Below are 19,845 nucleotides of genomic sequence, written 5' to 3'. Positions count from 1 at the left end.
TGGTTGAATTGCGGCAAATAAACCACTACTAAAGACACCAATAAGAAGAAGAGGCTTGCTTGGGCCAAGAAACACGAGCAATGGACATTATACCGGTGGAACTCTGTCCTTTGGTCTGATGAGTCCAAATTTGAGATTTTTGGTTCCAACCGCCGTGTCTTTGTGAGACGCAGAGTAGGTGAACGGATGATCTCTGCATGTGTGGTTCCCACCGTGAAGCATGGAGGAGGAGGTGACACTGTCTGTGATTTATTTAGAATTCAAGGCACACTTAACCAGCATGGCTACCATAGCATTCTGCAGCGATACGCCATCCCATCTGGTTTGCGCTTAGTGGGACCATCATTTGTTTTTCAACAGGACAATGACCCAACACACCTCCAGGCTGATTAAGGGTTATTTTACCAAGAAGGAGAGTGATGGAGTGCTGCATCAGATGACCTGGCCTCCACAATCACCCGACCTCAACCCAATTGAGATGGTATGGTATGATTTGGACCGCAGAGTGAAGGAAATGCAGCCAACAAGTGCTCAGCATATGTGGGAACTCCTTCAAGATTGTTGGAAAAGCATTCCAGGTGAAGCTGGTTGAGAGAATGCCAAGAGTGTGCAAAGCTGTCATCAAGGCAAAGGGTGGCGACTTTGAAGAATCTAAAATCTAAAATATATTTTGATTTGTTTAACACTTTTTTGGTTAGTACATGATTTCATATGTGTTATTTCATAGTTTTGATGTCTTCACTATTATTCTACAATGTAGAAAATAGTAAAAAATTAAGAAAAACCCTTGATTGAGTAGGTGTTCTAAAACTTTTGACCGGTAGTGTATTTTTATTTTCCCCTAACCCTACCACCTCTCCTCTAATTGGAGTAAACTAATGGACAACAACACTTAGGCTTCTACTTACAGCTTATACATACTATACAGTGAGGGAAAAAAGTATTTGATCCCCTGCTGATTTTGTATGTTTGCCCACTGACAAAGACATGATCAGTCTATAATTTTAATGGTAGGTTTATTTGAACAGTGAGAGACAGAATAACAACAAAAAATCCAGAAAAACGCATGTCAAAAATGTTATAAATTGATTTACATTTTAATGAGGGAAATAATTATTTGACCCCTCTGCAAAACATGACTTATTACTTGGTGGCAAAACTCTTGTTGGCAATCACAGAGGTCAGACGTTTCTTGTAGTTGGCCACCAGGTTTGCACACATCTCAGGAGGGATTTTGTTCCACTCCTCTTTGCAGATCTTCTCCAAGTCATTAAGGTTTTGAGGCTGACGTTTGGCAACTCGAACCTTCAGCTCCCTCTACATATTTTCTATGGGATTAAGGTCTGGAGACTGGCTAGGCCACTCCAGGACCTTAATGTGCTTCTTCTTGAGCCACTCCTTTGTTGCCTTGGCCGTGTGTTTTGGGTCATTGTCATGCTGGAATACCCATCCACGACCCATTTTCAATGCCCTGGCTGAGGGAAGGAGGTTCTCACCCAAGATTTGACGGTACATGGCCCCGTCCATCGTCCCTTTGATGCGTTGAAGTTGTCCTGTCCCCTTAGCAGAAAAACACCCCCAAAGCATAATGTTTCCACCTCCATGTTTGACGGTGGTGATGGTGTTCTTGGGGTCATAGGCAGCATTCCTCCAAACACAGCGAGTTGAGTTGATGCCAAAGAGCTCGATTTTGGTCTCATCTGACCACAACACTTTCACCCAGTTCTCCTCTGAATCATTCAGATGTTCATTGGCAAACTTCAGACGGCCCTGTATATGTGCTTTCTTGAGCTGGGGGACCTTGCAGGCGCTGCAGGATTTCAGTCCTTCACGGCGTAGTGTGTTACCAATTGTTTTCTTGGTGACTATGGTCCCAGCTGCCTTGAGATCATTGACAAGATCCTCCCGTGTAGTTCTGGGCTGATTCCTCACCGTTCTCATGATCATTGCAACTCCACGAGGTGAGATCTTGCATGGAGCCCCAGACCGAGGGAGATTGACAGTTATTTTGTGTTTCTTCCATTTGCGAATAATCGCACCAACCAAGAGCTCTTAGGTCTTGGCCATGGTGGAGAGTTTGGAATCTGATTGATTGATTGCTTCTGTGGACAGGTGTCTTTTATACAGGTAACAAGCTGAGATTAGGAGCACTCCCTTTAAGAGTATGCTCCTAATCTCAGCTCGTTACCTGTATAAAAGACTCCTGGGAGCCAGAAATATTTCTGATTGAGAGGGGGTCAAATACTTATTTCCCTCATTAAAATGCAAATGAAATTTATAACATTGGCATTTTTTTGTTGTTATTCTGTCTCTCACTGTTCAAATAAACCTGCCATTAAAATTATAGACTGATAATATCTTTGTCAGTGGGCAAATTTACAAAATCAGCAGGGGATCAAATACTTTTTTCCCTCACTGTATACATTTTACGGACACTGTATATTTTACAATAGTTACCTTTTGTTCGTTTTTAGTCCCATCCTTCAGCTACCCTCAACCCCTTCCATCTATCTCTGAAGACCATCCAGTTTTGATTTCTATTTGCCATATACTTTTCATCTGTGCTGTTTCACAAAGGTTCAGAACCTATATACATTTTACGAACACAGTATATTTTACTTTAGTTATCTTGTTATTTTTAGTCCCACTCAACCCCTCCCATCTATCTCTGTACACCATCCAGTTTTGATTTCTATTTGCCATATATTTTTCAACTGTGCTGTGATGTTTCACAAAAGTTCTGAACCATTCTATTCTCATAGTTTCTACAGATTGTAAATTAAAGATACCAATTTTTGCTAAGAGTATTATTATATTATTGATCGATTGACTATGACTTCTTAAATCACCCAGCAGTGCTATTTGCAGAGTTAGCTCAAGGTGTCATGAGCCCTCTCACTCCACCGGGTTACCACCTTAATGTGTTTCCACTATCTTCCACTCTGCTCATCTCTCTCTCTCTACTCAGCCTAACGAGCTCCACCTGTCCCTGCTCTGCTCGGCTCTAATTACTCTGCCAGCTGCGCTGCATTACCCACTAACCTCTCCCAGTATTTAAAGTCCCGTCTCTCAGCTCTCCTTTGTCAGATCGTCTGCAAAGCTCACACCCGGAACCTGTGTGCTCGCGCTTCTGGCTCACCCTTGTTTTGTGACCCCCGGACCTGCCTGATTCTTGGATACTCTTCTGCCCCAGGAAAACCAGACCTGCTTTCTGCCATTACGACTCCTGACTACTCTTCGACCCCGGTAACTCTGACCAGCCTTCTGCCTTGCTACAACGTATTTGGATTTCCCTTGAACGGTACTTCTGCCTTGTTTCATCCGCCCCGTTGTGTCTGTGTTTCCTCCCCCAGGACTTCTGGACCACCAACCACCGGCGTCATCGGACGCACCGCTGCCACTGGGGGGGGGCACAGACCCAGCACATTGGACGGGATAACCCCTGGAGCCTTCACTCACTCCCTACTTCCCTTCTCCCTTAAGTTTTAATAAACTTTCTGGTGTGACGCAATTGTGGTCCTCTTGTCGTCTGTCTGAACCGTGACAGTACGATCTGACCATCATGGACTCAGCGCACACTTCCCCCGACATGGAAACCGAAGAACCTGAGCAACCCACCGCCATGCTACGCCTGGAACACACTGAGAGAGAGCTAGGCCGCATGAGCGGCGACATCACCTCTCTGCTTCAGGTCGGCCACCAACAGCATCAGCAGTTCCAGCAGCACCAGCAGCAGTCCCAGCAGCAGCAACAACAACTCGCCAGGATCATTCAACTCCTCACCAACCTTACCCCAGCCAGTCTGCCCACCAGCCCTGCCTCCGAGTCACCTGCCCCGGTCATTTCAGCCGCTGCCCCGGAACCCAAGATTGGAAACCCCGAGCGGTTCAACGGCGATTCTACCCAGGTCCGGCCATTCCTGACTAGCTGCCGACTTCAGTTCTCCTTGCAGCCAAGGACCTTCGCCACGGAGGGGGCTAGGGTCGGGTATGCCATCACTCACCTGACGGGCCGAGCTCGACTCTGGGGAACAGCAGAGTTCGAACGTCAAACCCCCGCATGTGCAACCTTCGACCTGTTTGCTGAGGAGATGCTGAAGGTGTTTGACCTGGATTCACCAACCGCAGAGGCGTCTCGTGAACTGTTCAGTATTCGACAAGGCAGACGTACAGTCGCAGACCATTCCATCGACTTCCGAACCCTGGCAAGACGAAGTTCTTGGAACACACCATCGTTGGTGGACGCGTTCTTCCATAGCTTGGCTGACTATATCAAGGACGAGTTGGTCACCCATGAACTGCCTTCCACTCTTGATGAAGCCATCGCACTGACTGTCCGGATCGACAGAAGGATACAGACCCGTCGTCGTGAGAGGGGGCGCCAAGGTCCACCAACTACCGGCATTCGGAGAGATCCGACTGGGCTCCTGTCAGCTACTGCCACTCACCCAAGTCAGCTTGATCAGTCGGAGCCTATGGAGATTGGGCGAGCCTCTCTCACTCCTGCAGAGCGCCAGCGCCGCTTCACCTCAAACCTCTGCCTCTATTGTGGAGGTGATGGACATCGTGTGGTAACCTGCCCTTTAAAAGCCGAAGCTCACCGGGCATAGGGGAGTCCGGTTGAGCTCAATGACCATCCAGTCCTCCGACCGCAAACCCTTGCTGCAAGTTCACCTCCGCCTCTCTGACTCTACTCACACCCTGGCTGCTCTGGTGGATTCTGGCGCCGAAGCCAACATAATGGACATCAAGCTGGCACGCCAACTGGGACTGGAGAACCTCCGTTTGACACCTCCTATTCCTGCCCGGGCACTGGACGGACACTTACTCGGATCGGTCACTCATGTCACGGCCCCGGTCTTGATGGGTCTGTCCGGAAACCATCAAGAAACTATCCAGTTTCACCTGCTCCCCCTCTCCAGGCCAACCCCTCATCCTGGGTTACCCATGGCTCCGCCGGCACAACCCTCAGCTCGACTGGGTGACCGGGGTGATCAGGGAGTGGGGAGAGGACTGCCACCGAACCTGCCTGCTTGCTGCCGCACTACCCCCTCGGCCAGTACCTACTAACTCCGCCCCTGACCTCTCCCATGTCCCAGAATGCTACCATGGTCTCAGAGAAGTGTTTAACAAAGCAAGAGCCACATCTCTGCCCCCTCACCGACCGCACGACTGTGCCATCGACCTCCTCCCTGGAACAGCCCCTCCAAGGGGCCGTCTTTATTCATTGTCTGCTCCTGAAAGAAGGTCCATGGAGGACTACATCAATGACTCTCTGTCCACAGGATTGATCCGTTCATCTTCATCTCCGGCTGGTGCTGGCTTCTTCTTTGTGGGGAAGAGGGACGGATCTCTTCGCCCCTGCATCGACTACAGGGGACTCAACGACATCACAGTGAAAAACCGTTACCCTCTCCCTCTGCTCACCTCTGCTTTTGAGTTGCTCCAGGGAGCCACTGTTTTTACCAAGTTGGATCTCAGAAACGCTTACCACCTAGTGCGGATCCGGGAGGGAGATGAATGGAAGACCGCATTCAATACACCAACAGGCCACTACGAGTATCTGGTTATGCCTTTTGGCCTCACCAATGCTCCTGCTGTGTTCCAGGCTCTAGTGAATGATGTACTGCGGGACATGTTAAACAAGTTTGTCTTCGTTTACCTGGATGACATCTTAATCTACTCCAGAAACCTGTCTGAACACACCCGCCATGTCCAGCAAGTCCTTCATCGTCTTCTGGAGAATTCCCTCTACGCCAAGGCAGAGAAGTGTGAGTTTCACGTCAAGACAGTGGCCTTCCTGGGGTACATAGTGGCAGAGGGAAGTATCCAAATGGATCCTGCCAAAGTATCAGCAGTCACGTCATGGCCAGTTCCGGAGAACAGAAAGAAGCTGCAACAGTTTCTGGGGTTTGCTAACTTCTATAGAAAGTTTATCCGGAACTACAGTACCGTTGCTGCCCCTCTCACTGCTCTAACCAGCACCAAGCAACCCTTCACCTGGACCCCAGCAGCCGACAAGGCCTTCAGTACCCTCAAGGTAAGGTTCACCTCCGCTCCCATCCTCCAGATGCCTGACGTGGACCGGCAATTCATTGTGGAGGTGGACGCCTCGGATGTGGGAGTTGGTGCTGTGATTTCTCAGTGGGCTGCGGAGGATAGGAAGCTCCATCCCTGTGCCTTTTTCTCACGTCGGTTGTCCCCCTCTGAGTGCAATTACGACATAGGGAACCGAGAGCTGCTGGCTGTGAAGCTTGCCTTGGAGGAGTGGCGTCACTGGCTGGAGGGGTCCACCATTCCATTTCTCGTTTGGACCGATCATAAGAACTTGGAGTACATCCGCACGGCCAAACGGTTGAACTCCAGGCAGTCCCGCTGGGCCCTGTTCTTCACCAGGTTTAATTTCACTCTGTCATACCGGCCTGGATCACGCAACACCAAGCCAGACGCCCTCTCCGTCAATTCCAGAAGGATGACAACCCCTCCAAGGATCCTGTGTCGATTCTGCCAAGTCCCTGCATCGTAGCAGCTCTGACCTGGGCTGTTGAGGAACAGGTGCTGGAAGCTCTCCGTAACCAGCCCGGTCCCAGCACTTGCCCAGCTGACCGCCTTTTTGTCCCCGAAAACCTAAGGTCCCAGGTCGTTCAGTGGGGACATGACTCCCGCCTAGCTTGTCACCCTGGCTCCACCCGCACTTACAACCTGCTCGCCCAGAGGTTCTGGTGGCCCGCTCTGAGAAAGGATGTACGGGAATTCATCCAAGCCTGCCCCATCTGCAACCAACACAAGTCGTCCTGCCAGCCCCCCAGCCGGATTGCTGCAGCCCCTGCCTGTGCCCAGACGTCCCTGGTCTCACATCGCCCTTGACTTTGTCACGGGGCTGCCCCCTTCAAGGGGCAAGACCGTCATTCTCACCATAGTTGACCGATTCAGCAAGATGGCACACTTCATTCCCCTCCCCAAGCTCCCAACCGCCAAGGAGACCGCCCAGGTGGTCCTGGAACACGTCTTCCGGATCCACGGACTGCCTAAGGATGTAGTTTCTGACCGTGGTCCACAATTCTCCTCCGCTTTTTGGAAGGAGTTCTGTCACCTGCTGGGAGCCACAGTCAGTCTGACTTCCGGATTCCATCCCCAATCCAATGGGCAGTCAGAGCGGGCAAATCAGGAGCTCGAGAAGGCACTGCGATGCATGACTTCACGCAACCCCCACTCCTGGTCGCAGCTATTGACATGGGTGGAGTACGCACACAATTCTCTGACCTGCTCTGCCATCGGTATGTCCCCTTTCCAATGTGTTTATGGATACCAGCCTCCTCTATTTGCCAGTCAGGAAGGGGAGGTTACTTGCCCATCTGCACTTGCGTTTGCCCGTCGATGTCGCCGCACCTGGTCACAGGCCCGAGCCACACTTCTCAGATCCGTTGCCAGCTACACTACCGGGGCCAACCGTCGGAGAATCCCTGCTCCCACCTACCATGTTGGTCAAAGGGTGTGGTTGTCGTCAAGGAACCTGCCACTCAGGGTGGAGTCGCAGAAGTTGGCACCTCGGTTCATTGGCCCATTCCCTATCATAAGAGTGATTAGCCCAACTGCTGTCCGGCTCCAACTGCCTAATTCCATGAGGGTGCACCCCACTTTCCATGTGTCTAAGATTAAGCCCATTCATGAGAGTCCGCTGGTCCCTGCTGCGCCTTGTCCTCCTCCTCCACGGCTCGTCGATGGTGGTCTGGTTTACACCGTCCGCCGCCTGCTTCGGTCCAGACGGAGGGGTAGGGGTCTCCAGTACCTCATTGACTGGGAGGGCTATGGACCTGAGGAAAGGACCTGGGTGCCAGCTAGTCGGATTGTGGATAGGACTCTCATCACCGCCTTCCACCAACGGCATCCTGATCAACCTGCAATCCGTAGGGGCCGCCCCAGAGGGATCCCTAACCGTCCTGCCCGCTCGGCTTCCTGTCCTGTGCCTGATCCTGTCTCGGGACCTGTCCCATCTCCCCGACCACGGCCCTCCGGCTTCCTCTGAGGATGAGGGCGTTCGCTCGGACCGTTCGGAGGAGTTCTAGCCCTCCTCCGGCTCCCCTCCTCCCGCCCGGCGTGGTGTTGCTCTTGGGACTTCTGGGGCCGTCCCCTTGGGGGGGTTCTGTCATGAGCCCTCTCACTCCACCGGGTTACCACCTTAATGTGTTTCCACTATCTTCCACTCTGCTCATCTCTCTCTCTCTACTCAGCCTAACGAGCTCCACCTGTCCCTGCTCTGCTCGGCTCTAATTACTCTGCCAGCTGCGCTGCATTACCCACTAACCTCTCCCAGTATTTAAAGTCCCGTCTCTCAGCTCTCCTTTGTCAGATCGTCTGCAAAGCTCACACCCCGGAACCTGTGTGCTCGCGCTTCTGGCTCACCCTTGTTTTGTGACCCCGGACCTGCCTGATTCTTGGATACTCTTCTGCCCCAGGAAAACCAGACCTGCTTTCTGCCATTACGACTCCTGACTACTCTTCGACCCCGGTAACTCTGACCAGCCTTCTGCCTTGCTACAACGTATTTGGATTTCCCTTGAACGGTACTTCTGCCTTGTTTCATCCGCCCCGTTGTGTCTGTGTTTCCTCCCCCCCCAGGACTTCTGGACCACCAACCACCGGCGTCATCGGACGCACCGCTGCCACTGGGGGGGGGCACAGACCCAGCACATTGGACGGGATAACCCCTGGAGCCTTCACTCACTCCCTACTTCCCTTCTCCCTTAAGTTTTAATAAACTTTCTGGTGTGACGCAATTGTGGTCCTCTTGTCGTCTGTCTGAACCGTGACACAAGGTAAATGTTGCAATTCTTCTGCCATTCCTGAACCTGCGACCAAAAACAAGCTACATATGGACAGTACCAAAACAAATTATCTAATGATTCCCCCATATTTATAACATTCTATTGGTTGCAAGAATTTTGTATAATAATTTCAATAGAACAATTTTAAGTTTTTGTATCAGTTCATAAACCATGTGCCATGGAATCGTTACATCGAAAACCTCTTCCCAACTATTTTGCAATCTGTATGGCAAAGCGGTCAATTTATTTGTCCTTAAATGAAACTGGTATACTTTTTTTATTCATCACAATTTTCATTAACCAATTTTGTTCTTTAATGCAGGGCTGACAGACAAGTTCCTTACTTTTCCCCCCTTATACTTGCCTCTTCCATTTTTGCGGTAATGCTGCAATTAGTTGGTTGTAATTTTGAGTAGAGGAGACATTTCCATATATTTTTGTTAGCTGCATGTGTGACATAACTCCACCAGTACTAGTTATGATATAATTTACAAAGATTATACCGTTTCTAATCATTTTTCCCAGAATATTTTTTTCATCAATTAGTATATTTGAGTTTAACCATAATATTTGTTGTAATATTTGTTCTGTCTTTTCTGGGGGATTAAAATGAAATTGCAACCAACTTTCTATGGCTTGTTTTAAAAATAGCGATATTTTAGAGATTATTTTATTTTCAAATAACCAAAAGTGAGAGGTTGTAATCTGAATAAAGGAAAAAAGGCCATTCTTAAACACGGGGTGAGACATTCTTACTAACCTGCTAGAGAACCAGTTCGGACTGAAGTCTTTAGGGAGAGGTCTAATGCTTTAATATATAATAATTTCTGCCCTCCGAATTCATATTCATTATATAAATAGGCCTGTTGAATTTTTTCTGGCTTGCCGTTCCAAATAAAATGGAATATGTTTTGCTCATATAATTTTAAAAAAAACTAGTTGCTAGGTGTAGGCAAGGCCATAAGCAAATAGGTCAACTGAGATATGACTAAATAGTTAATCAGGGTGATTTTTCCACAAATAGAAAGGTATTTTCCTTTCCATGGTAGCAAGATCTTATCTATTTTTGCTAACATTCTATTAAAATGTATTGTAGTGAGATCATTTCTTTCTTTCGGGATATGAATACCGAATATGTCCACTTCACCATCAGACCATTTTATTGGTAAACTACATGGTGCCCTCTATCTACAGTGAGGGAAAAAAGTATTTGATCCCCTGCTGATTTTGTACGTTTGCCCACTGACAAAGAAATGATCAGTCTATTACTTTAATGGTAGGTTTATTTGAACAGTGAAAGACAGAATAACAACAAAAAAATGCCTTTTTTTTATTGATTTGCATTTTAATGAGGGAAATAAGTATTTGACCCCTCTGCAAAACATGACTTAGTACTTGGTGGCAAAACCCTTGTTGGCAATCACAGAGGTCAGACGTTTCTTGTAGTTGGCCACCAGGTTTGCACACATCTCAGGAGGGATTTTGTCCCATTCCTCTTTGCAGATCTTCTCCAAGTCATTAAGGTTTCGAGGCTGACGTTTGGCAACTCGAACCTTCAGCTCCCTCCACAGATTTTCTATGGGATTAAGGTCTGGAGACTGGCTAGGCCACTCCAGGACCTTAATGTGCTTCTTCTTGAGCCACTCCTTTGTTGCTTTGGCTGTGTGTTTTGGGTCTTTGTCATGCTGGAATACCCATCCACGACCCATTTTCAATGCCCTGGCTGAGGGAAGGAGGTTCTCACCCAAGATTTGACGGTACATGGCCCCGTCCATCGTCCCTTTGATGCGTTGAAGTTGTCCTGTCCCCTTAGCAGAAAAACACCCCCAAAGCATAATGTTTCCACCTCCATGTTTGACGGTGGGGATGGTGTTCTTGGGTTCATAGGCAGCATTCTTCCTCCTCCAAACACGGCGAGTTGAATTGATGCCAAAGAGCTCAATTTTGGTCTCATCTCACCACAACACTTTCACCCAGTTCTCCTCTGAATCATTCAGATGTTCATTGGCAAACTTCAGACGGCCCTGTATATGTGCTTTCTTGAGCAGGGGGACCTTGCAGGCGCTCCAGGATTTCAGTCCTTCACGGCGTAGTGTGTTACCAATTGTTTTCTTGGTGACTATGGTCCCAGCTGCCTTGAGATCATTGACAAGATCCTCCCGTGTAGTTCTGGGCTGATTCCTCACTGTTCTCATGATCATTGCAACTCCACAAGGTGAGATCTTGCATGGAGCCCCAGGCCGAGGGAGATTGACAGTTATTTTGTGTTTCTTCCATTTGCGAATAATCGCACCAACTGTTGTCACCTTCTCGCCAAGCTGCTTGGCGATGGTCTTGTAGCCCATTCCAGCCTTGTGTAGGTCTACAATCTTGTCCCTGACATCCTTGGAGAGCTCTTTGGTCTTGGCCATGGTGGAGAGTTTGGAATCTGATTGATTGATTGCTTCTGTGGACAGGTGTCTTTTATACAGGTAACAAGCTGAGATTAGGAGAACTCCCTTTAAGAGTGTGCTCCTAATCTCAGCTCGTTACCTGTATAAAAGACACCTGGGAGCCAGGAATCTTTCTGATTGAGAGGGGGTCAAATACTTATTTCCTTCATTAAAATGCAAATCAATTTATAACATTTATGATATGCGTTTTTCTGGATTTCTTTGTTGTTATTCTGTCTCTCTCACTGTTCAAATAAACCTACCATTAAAATTATAGACTGATCATTTCTTTGTCAGTGGGCAAACATACAAAATCAGCAGGGGATCAAATACTTGTTTCCTTTACTGTATCTCTCTCCATCGCTCTCTCTTTCTCTCTCTCTCTCTCTCTCTCTCTCTCTCTCTCTCTCTCTCTCTCTCTCTCTCTCTCTCTCTCTCTCTCTCTCTCTCTCTCTCTCTCTCTCTCTCTCTCTCTCTCTCTCTCTCTCTTTCTCCCAAAATAAAGCTGTCCCCTTTCTCCTTGTTAGCGTTATAGGCAGTTTTAGGGTACAACACTATTTTCTTCCCATGTTGTGTTGGAGATGTGGCAGTGTGTAGGCGATTCTGAGGGAAGGCATTGTGAGGCAAAAGTCATCTCTGTGTCTCCCTGTCGTCTTCTCTCTGGGATTCACCTCCCTCTTGCCTCAACCTTCAGGAGAAAATAATGGCCGCTGTCGACATCCTGTCGCCGTAGGAACAATGCAGAAGAAAGCTGCTCGCTCTTAGTTTCCTGTTGCCAAAGTCTGTGGTCCATTCCAGGAAAAGGGCTTTGCATCGGAGCTCCTCGACTCACATTGGAGTTGTTTTTAATCACGTTTTATCTGTCTTTTCCTGTGAAAAAACAACTTCACGTTGATGCAGTATGTGTGTGGGGCCACCAGAGACAGCCCCAAACCTCCTTTTCTGGGGGGGGGGATAGTAAATCAAAGAGAATTCTGACAAGTGAAGACGTTTAGCCGGTCCTCAGAATTAAAACGTTTATTTTAGGCTTAGGGGTTAGGTTTAGGGTTAGGGGTTAGGTTTATGAGTTAGGTTTAGGGTTAGGGGTTTGGGATTAGGGTTAGAGTAATACCCTGCTGTGTGTGTGTGCATGTGAGTGCGTGTGCGTGCATGCGCACATATGTGTTAGTGGTGCGCAGGTCAGCTGTTGGTTCACCTGCACCCACCCGCAATTGGTAATAACCCATCCACAACTGCCCGACTATATGTGATGAAGTGAAAATCTGAGGTCCGCACCTAACCCTAACCCGCTACTATAGAAAATGCACTTCAGGCAAAAGTCGGGGACAGCCGACAGGTTTTTTTTTTTGCCTGATTTAGATATGTTTCTGCTTTTAATTTCAGAAATTTTAGTAGGCTATTTGTTAGTGAACTTGTCTATAATTAGATACATGCAGCTTCTGTTCTGTCATTATATATTATATGTTGCCATAGAAGACTAAATAAACCCTTGCTCACCAAAATAATGTCATAAATCGATTGAATGAATGCTTCAATCTTGATGACATTGGGAAAGTTCTCTGTCATCGCTGCTTCTTTCGCAGAGCGGGAATAAAATGCAATAACTCAACAACAACAAATATACAGTACCAGTCAAAAGTTTGGACACAACTACTCATTCAACAGTTTTTCTTTATTTTTACTATTTTCTACATTGTAGAATAATAGTGAAGACATCAAAACAATGAAATAACACATATGGAATCATGTACTAACCAAAAAAGTGTTTAAAAAAATCTAAGTATATTTTAGATTTTAGATTCTTCAAAGTAGCCACCCTTTGCCTTGATGACAGATTTGCACACTCTTGGCATTCTCTCAACCAGCTTCACCTGGAATGCTTTTCCAACAGTCTTGAAGGAGTTCCCACATATGCTGAGCACTTGTTGGCTGCTTTTCCTTCACTCTGCGGTCCAATTCATCCCAAACCATCTCAAGTGGGTTGAGGTCGGGTGATTGTGGAGGCCAGGTCATCTGATGCAGCACTCCATCACTCTCCTTCTTGGTCAAATAGCCCTTACACAGCCTGGAGGTGTGATGGGTCATTGTCCTGTTGAAAAACAAATGATGGTCCCACTAAGCGCAAACCAGATGGGATTGCGTATCGCTGCAGAATGCTGTGGTAGCCATGCTGGTTAAGTGTGCCTTGAATTCTAAATCAATCACAGACAGTGTCCCCAGCAAAGCACCCCCACAACATCACACCTCCTCCTCCATGCTTCACGGTGGGAACCACACATGCAGAGATCATGCGTTCACCTACTCTGCGTCTCACAAAGACACGGCGGTTGGAACCAAAAATCTCAAATTTGGACTCAAAGGACAGATTTCCACTGGTCTAATGTCCATTGTTCGTGTTTCTTGGCCCAAGCAAGTCTCTTCTTCTTATTGGTGTCCTTTAGTAGTGGTTTCTTTGCTGCAATTTCTGAGGCTGGTAACTCTAATGAACTTATCCTCTGCAACAGAGGTAACTCTGGGTATTCCTTTCCTGTGGCGGTCCTCATGAGAGCCAGTTTCATCATAGCGCTTGATGGTTTTTGCGACTGCACTTACAAAGTTGTTGAAATTTTCCGGATTCTGACCTTCATGTCTAAAAGTAATATTGGACTGTCGTTTCTCTTTGCTTATTTGAGCTGTTCTTGCCATAATATGGACTTGGTCTTTTACCAAATAGGGCTATCTCCTGTATACCACCCCTACCTTGTCACAACACAACTGATTGGCTTAAATGCATTAAGAAGGAAAGATATTCCACAAATTAACTTTTAACAAGGCACATCTGTTAATTTAAATGCATTCCAGGTGACTACCTCATGAAGCTGGTTGAGAGAATGCCAAGAGTGTGCAAAGCTGTCATCAAGGTAAAGGGTGGCTACTTTGAAGAATCTCAAATATAGCATACAGTGCCTTGCAAAAGTATTCATTCCCCTTGGCGTTTTTCCTATTTTGTTCATGTAAGGGACATACACAAAATAGTCCAAATTGGTGAAGTGAAATGAAAAAAATAACTTGTTTCAAAAAATTTAAAAAAATAAATTACGGAAAAGTGGTGCTGCATATGTATTCACCCCCTTTGCAATGAAGCCCCTAAAAAAGATCTGGTGCAACCAATTACGTTCAGAAGTCACATAATTAGTTAAATAAAGTCCACCTGTGTGCAATCTAAATGTCACATGATCTCAGTATATATACACCTGTTCTGAAAGGCCCCAGAGTCTGCAACACCACTAAGCAACGGGCACCACCAAGCAAGCGGCACCATGACACCAAACAGGTCAGGGACAAAGTTGTGGAGAAGTACAGATCAGGGTTGGGTTATAAAAAAATATCTGAAACTTTGAACATCCCACAGAACCACAACAAGCCTGCCAAGAGAGGGCTGCCCACCAAAACTCACGGACCAGGCAAGGAGGGCATTAATAAGAGAGGCAACAAAGAGACCAAAGATAACCCTGAAGGAGCTGCAAAGTTCCACAGCGGAGATTGGGGTATCTGTCCATAGGACCACTTTAAGCCGTACACTCCACAGAGCTGGGCTTTATGGAAGAGTGACCAGAAAAAAGCCATTGCTTAAAGAAAAAAATAAGCAAACACATTTGGTGTTCACCAAAAGGCATGTGGGAGACTCCCCAAACATATGGAAGAAGGTACTCCGGTCAGATGTGACTAAAATTGAGCTTTTTGGCCATCAAGGAACACGCTATGTCTGGCGCAAACCCAACACCTCTCATCACCCCGAGAACACCATCCCCACAGTGAAGCATGGTGGTGGCAGCATCATGCTGTGGGGATGTTTTTCATCGGCAGGGACTGGGAAACTGGTCAGAATTGAAGGAATGATGGATGGCGCTAAATACAGGCAAATTCTTGAGGGAAAGCTGTTTCAGTCTCCCAGAGATTTGAGACTGGGACGGAAGTTCACCTTCCAGCAAGACAATGACCCTAAGCATACTGCTAAAGCAACACTCGAGTGGTTTAAGGGGAAACATGTACATTTCTTGGAATGGCCTAGTCAAAGCCCAGACCTCAATCCAATTGAGAATCTGTGGTATGACTTAAATATTGCTGTACACCAGCGGAATCCATCCAACTTGAAGGAGCTGGAGTAGTTTTGCCTTGAAGAATGGGAAAAATCCCAGTGGATAGATGTGCCAAGCTTATGGAGACATACCCCAAGAGACTTATAGCTATAATTGCTGCAAAAGGTGGCGCTACAAAGTATTGACTTTGGGGGGGTGAATAGTTATGCACGCTCAAGTTTTCTGTTTTTTTGTCTTATTTTGCATCTTCAAAGTGGTAGGCATTTTGTGTAAATCAAATAATACAAACCCCCCCAAAAATCTATTTTAATTCCAGGTTGTAAGGCAACAAAATAGGACAAATGCCAAGGGGGTGAATACTTTCGCAAGCCACTGTATATTTTGATTCGTTTAACACTTTTTTGGTTACTACATGATTCCATATATGTTATTTCATAGTTTTGATGTCTTCACTATTATTCTACAATGTAGAAAATAGTAAAAATAGAGAAAAACCCTGGAATGAGTAGGTGTGTCCAAACTTTTGACTGGTACTGTATATATTTTCTGTGCAAAACGTCCAAATGACATCAGTTTGACGTTGTAAGGAAATAAAAAGCTGTGAAAACGACCCAACATGTTTCTGATAAAATTTTAGTTTGTCTTAGATGCATATTTTATGTGGTTGAAATACTATCAGATTTAGCTTTTATGATGCTGATAAAGATAGCAGCACCTCTACAGACGGTATCGAACTTCACATTCGTATTCTCTCAATATGCTGAAATAAATAAATCATTTTCCCCCACTCCTGTTCCCGAGTAAAAATGTTGACTACATTTGATGTATCGTTTTACTGCAAGAAATGCTTAATTCAGCAGGAGTTAATATTAAAGCTATGTGAGATGGTTATAGACCTACAGTTTCTATTTAACCCATCTGAACAGTAGGCTACAGTTCCCTTGACGTGCCATAGGCCTATTTGAAGTCCCCATGGCCTCACAATCATCACACATAACATAGCTGGTACGGATATCATCCTCTTTTACCACTTCACCAAATATTTTCCAAACATTACTTTTCTGGCCCTCCCTTCTCTTTATTTTCAACTCTCCATTTCGCAGCTTTTCTCTTATTGAATTAAACTCTGACATTGTCCTTTTTGCCTCCGTGGATCGATGTTAACGTTTCTGTACATTCACAAATGCATTTGGCGATTGGCGTGTATGCTAGAGTTAGGCCCTAAATCTTAGGCTTGCACACTAATGTCAGATAGCCTAAAATAATGAAAGAAAAACCTGTAGATATAAATTGCACAATAATTATACATTTCTGGATTTTTTAAAGGATAATATTTCTCTTTTCTCTTGATTTGGGTTAGCCTAATTTCTCACTGTGCCTGGTTACTCATAGGCGGGGAGTTGTTTTAGTCAAAGGCTTTATCAACTCAAACCACATCCACCCCCATAACTTGCAGGCCTGCTCCTCTGCAGGGACTCTGAACAGCACAGCCTGCACATACAAACTAAAAAGAGAGAGCTAGGACTCACCCAGGCTAATTACACATTTGCGGTAGACAGGAAAAATAAAGGAGCTTTGATGGAGGCGGCTGAGCGCTCCGCTCCCCCACGCGAGGTGTCACTCAGCTCTCCAAATCCATAAGGTGGCTTAGTCGCCTCCACCAAGAAAACACTGCATGCCTGGAGAAGCTCTCCTGCAGACGGAACGAGAGAGGAAGAGAGAGAGAGGCAGAGGAAAAGAGAGATACAGAGAGATAGAGATTCTATTCCGCTCTCAGCATCTCTCAGGTGAGTCACTGATAGACTTGCAGGGTCTCATGGCAGTGAAGTGCTTTAGAGGAACAGGCTCATGTTTTGCTCGGTCAGTGAATCAGAGAGATGACGAGTGAGATGGGAAACAGTATGGAGACAGGAACACTGAACAGTGTGATCGTGATCGTTACTGAACACGACAGCAACTAGGTCATCCTGCAGAGTGGAAAGTGGTGAGTACCAAACGACGTACCCTGCCTGCATCCTCCTGACTTGACAGGAAGACCTCCACTGGTATAGAATGTGTGTGTGTGTGTGTGTGTGTGTTTGATATGGCGAGATGGTATCATGCAGTTCGGTGAAAGGAATGGCGACCAACTACCCAGGTAGAGAGAAGAGATGGAGAGGGTATATATACTAGATCAAGTGAGATAGAGGAGATGAAACAGTGAGTGGGAAAGAAAACATTGTTCTTCCATGCCTCAACAGATCTTATCCTGGCTGCAGTGTGTGTTGTGTTGAGCTGGGCTTGGGGACTGTGTATCTTTGCTACAGAGCATTAATCAGAGCAGTACTGTTACTGTAGGTGGTAGGATGGACGTTAACTTTCTCTGTTTGTCAGCAGTGTGTTGTTGGTGACTCATTCAGGCTGAGTATTTGAGACTTATTTTCCCACACTAGCGCTTAGCGGGGGTCACGCTAGCTCCAGCCCCATTCATCCATCCGCTATCCCAGCTGGGCCACTTCACTCGACAACTGGAGCATACTCTAAACTCTGCTCTGTTAAAAAAAACGCACCCTTACTCAACTTTTTTTTTTTTTATATACTCGATCTAGACGACCTTAATAGAATTGTTGGTTTCATTCCAGGACTATTTTTATTGCATAAAGGGAAAAAAGTTATCTGTTTCTGGCAGTCGAAATAAGGCCAATCCCTCCTTTTCGAGGGGAAGTAGTTAGTGTGGATACAGCCCAGCCCAGCAACCACTACAAAGGCACCAGAGTCCTAGATTTATGGCTCATTGCTCTGGTTCACTGGGCATAATGTCATGCCTAGAAATGGGATCACTTACATTCAATATTTACAATAGTGTAGGCACTTCTAAGTTGTAGACTCTTCTTGTGCACTTTTACTGGGTATGTATACTTATGTCTTGGTATAGTAAGTCTTCAGTGAGAGGTTAAGTTACTGACTGTTTAAACTTATTGAAACTTATTGAATGCTGTATGGATGTCGGTTGAAATGGCCTTACTGAAATGTGGTTTAGACCCACAGAAGCCATATCATTCACTGTAGTATATGGAGCCTGAATTAACACCCATGGAAATGACTCTCCCGAAGTCCTCCAGCAAGAACGCCAGTCTGGAATGGAAAAGGGAGTCCTAAATCACCAGTAATTAGTCATTAGCAGGATTGGTCTGTAATAGTGGTTCTTTTGTCAAACACTAATGTAAAAACAAACACAATTAACCAGGATTTATTTGAACACAATTTCTGGGCAATGTGGCGTTAAGACTCGGCGTCCTAATTTCTGGAGCTTTGGGAACCTGTCCAAACAAGTTTCGCAGGCCAAACTCTCTCTTGTCTGTGTAACTTGTGAGAATTGCCACTGTCCCTGTCTAGCTGTGCCTGATTTGAAGGTACCCCTGCCTGCCCTGCCCCCCTCCCCTAAATGTGCCTGAGGAGCAGTGTCTTTCCCTGTTATCTGCAACCCAGCCTGGGAGAGGGCAGTGTGATGGCCAGGACACCGCTGAGCCCAGTCACATCACACAGGACACTGCTAAACCCAATCACAGACTATAACACCACAAACACTGACCAGGAAGACTTGGCACAGAGAGCCATCTGGAGCAAACAGAGGCAGTGGACTAAATGAGGGAGAGGAAGAGGAATTACATGAGAGATGGAAAGAGAGAGGAAGAAGGGATTGATGGATCTCAAAGCACTATGAATACCTGTGCAGGCAGCAGATGCAGCCGTTTGGGGTAAAAGGGAATGGATTGTTGGGAAATAAAGAGGGAGGCGCGAGAGAGAGGTTAAGGCCAATGTTGCGTGGCCAAAGCCAGAAAATCTTGTGTACCCTCCAAGGACTGATGGTTTGGCACCCAGTAATTTCCTCAGGCCTCCCTCGCGCTTAATTACCCAGCTAATGAGCCCCTTTTATCTTCATCTGAGCCTGCGTAACCAGACACTTTGATACGGTTACATCATGGAAATTCAGCATTGGCCACTAAGACCTCTTCTTTCAGCTTAGACTTATTTGTGACTGGTACCTCCACGGATGCGTTTTATATTGTGCGATTAATACAAATGATGTGGGTTTGGAGAAAGGCTGTGTTGGCCTTAGCGGGTCTTAGAGGGGCTTAGCTCCAGACCTGCTGAGGGGGTTAGGGTTGGAACGCTTTGGACCTGGGCTGTGGAACAATCCACCAGTTATACTGCTGACCAACAGCCCACATGGTTCATATCACCGTTCTGCATAGTTTACTGCACCGCTGAAAAGATTCTCATACCGCTTTTGTTTTTAATACGACCACATTATGAAGTCCTTACTACATAGGGACGTATGTCTGTTAGGGCTGGTACCATCCCTAACCCCTACCCACATAGCTCTGCCAGAACATTAATGAAACCCCTGATATCTGGGACTTGTGAGGCCAGATTCTCTGTTTAACAGATCTGTCTGACTTCTGCTACGGTGTAGTATTACATTGTAAATATGACATCATATGATGAATATGAATGTAAAGCCCATATG

General features: G+C 46.4%; 1 protein-coding gene across 3 annotated transcripts in view; it reads left to right on the top strand.

The window, feature by feature from the left end:
- The window catches only part of arhgap46b (Rho GTPase activating protein 46b), a 126,321-nt gene that overhangs the window by 95,503 nt on the left and 10,973 nt on the right, over positions 1–19,845 (top strand). The window lies entirely within an intron of this gene.

The sequence above is a fragment of the Coregonus clupeaformis genome, chromosome 24 (genome assembly GCF_020615455.1).
Source record: "Coregonus clupeaformis isolate EN_2021a chromosome 24, ASM2061545v1, whole genome shotgun sequence".
Lineage (NCBI taxonomy): Eukaryota > Metazoa > Chordata > Actinopteri > Salmoniformes > Salmonidae > Coregonus > Coregonus clupeaformis.
The sequence above is the reverse complement of the archived record's forward strand: the minus strand, read 5'-3'. Positions and strand labels throughout refer to the sequence as shown.